This window comes from Herpailurus yagouaroundi, unplaced genomic scaffold (assembly GCF_014898765.1).
Source record: "Herpailurus yagouaroundi ecotype Mexico unplaced genomic scaffold, PumYag 355, whole genome shotgun sequence".
In the NCBI taxonomy this organism is placed as follows: Eukaryota; Metazoa; Chordata; class Mammalia; order Carnivora; family Felidae; genus Herpailurus; species Herpailurus yagouaroundi.
Window position 1 is genome coordinate 712,544 of NW_024412572.1, and position 1,766 is coordinate 714,309.

Genomic DNA, 1,766 nt, shown 5'->3' on the forward strand with positions numbered 1-1,766 from the left:
GCCACCTTGGTGCCCCTGGAATTAATTTCTGGAATCTATCCTAACTCACGTGATTCAGTCCCATCAATCAAGTCACTAAGCCTAGGGCAATCCAGGAAGGGTAAAGTCGCTTTATAAGGAGACAGGTGGGAAACACCTGCATTGCAAGGTTTGCTGGGTTATGACCTGGACCAGAGCCAGTCAGTAATCATTCTAACGCTCTAGAACAAAACGGACTCAGGAAGACAGGTTTGCGGCCGCCCACGCCTGCGCAGTGGGGGCGCGGCCGAAGCCCCGCCTCTCGCAGGGTCTGCGGTTTCCCAGGCGCCAGACCAGCTTCCAGCGACGCCGCGGAGGGCGGCGGAAGTGGCTTGTCGAGGCCGCAGGGCTGGCGGGGCTCCGCGGCCTGGGAACCCCCGCGCTCGGTGCGCCCTGCAGCAGGGGTCGCGGAGAGAGCAGGGCGGCGACCGGAAGGAGGAAGGTGGCTGGGTGCCTTGGCGGACGGCGGGTTGCAGCCGCGCCGGCAACCAGGGCCCGGATCAAGGACACAGATGTAACACTGGGTGATTCGTTGGCGTCACTCTTTGGGGATCGACACCCGGGAGGTTCTCTGTGGTGACGGGCCGGCGTGGGGAAGACCGGGAACGCAGAGCCAGAGCTAGAGGGCTGGGGCCCCACCAGCCGCCTGCCCCCCCCCCCCCCCGCCTCATCCGGCAGCACCCACTCCAAGCTCAAGGGCCACCTTCTACCTTTCCTCTTTTTCACTTGCCAAAACCCTGGGCAGGGACCGCCAGCCCAACCTCAGCGGCAGCCGCACAGGGGGAACTTCAGCCAAATATCTGCAACAAACGCTTTCGGTTATACATACATACATAAATTCATTCATTCATTCATTCATCCATGCATTCAACTTGAATTTCATCGAAGCACAGGTAGGCTTTGGGAGGTGTGGAAATGGCAGATTCAGCCAACGATCGCTTCGGCCGGCCAGCCATCTAACAGCTGTGCCGCTTACCGATTTATTGCCTCACAGCTCCAAATTCATCCTTCAGTACCTGTTGGTAAGGGATAGAATTCCTTGAAATCATTTCTTCTTGAGAGCGTTAAGCACAGTGACGTTTTCTCAGTAGATGGTGCTGCGGATTCCCGTGGCCGCACCACAGGTGACAGGACATTTGGGGGCACCCTGCCCCAGCCACACACCCGGAATGCAAGCTTCGTCAGTCACCTCACCGCCTCCGCCTCTGTCTGGCAATCACTTTCCACGAGGCCCAAAGTGCCGCCCGCCCCCACCCCCCCCCAACGATGTTGATGTCCCGACTCCCTGGGTGCTCTGATTGTCCCGCAACCCAGCACATTTCTCTGCCATCCAGTAGACTGCAACCGTGCCTTTTCCAGTAAGATCTGAACCTCAGCTTTGGGGAGATGCCCTGTCTTCCAAGTCTCTCTTTGGATACTCTCCTTCAGCTCTAGGATACCATATTGACTTGTCCTATCTATTATCTTTTACTTACTCTTATTATACCTCGGTATCTTTTTTTCCCCCCAGCCTCATGATCAAGAGTCGCATGCTGTACTGACTGAAACAGCCAGGCCTCCCTTGATATTCTTTATATTACATTTTCCCTGCTTAAATACTTGTGCGGTTTCTTCGGTGTATTTGTTTAAAAAAATTAAAAATTAGGGGCGCCTGGGTGGCGCAGTCGGTTAAGCGTCCGACTTCAGCCAGGTCACGATCTCGCGGTCCGGGAGTTCGAGCCCCGCGTCAGGCTCTGGGCTGATGGCTC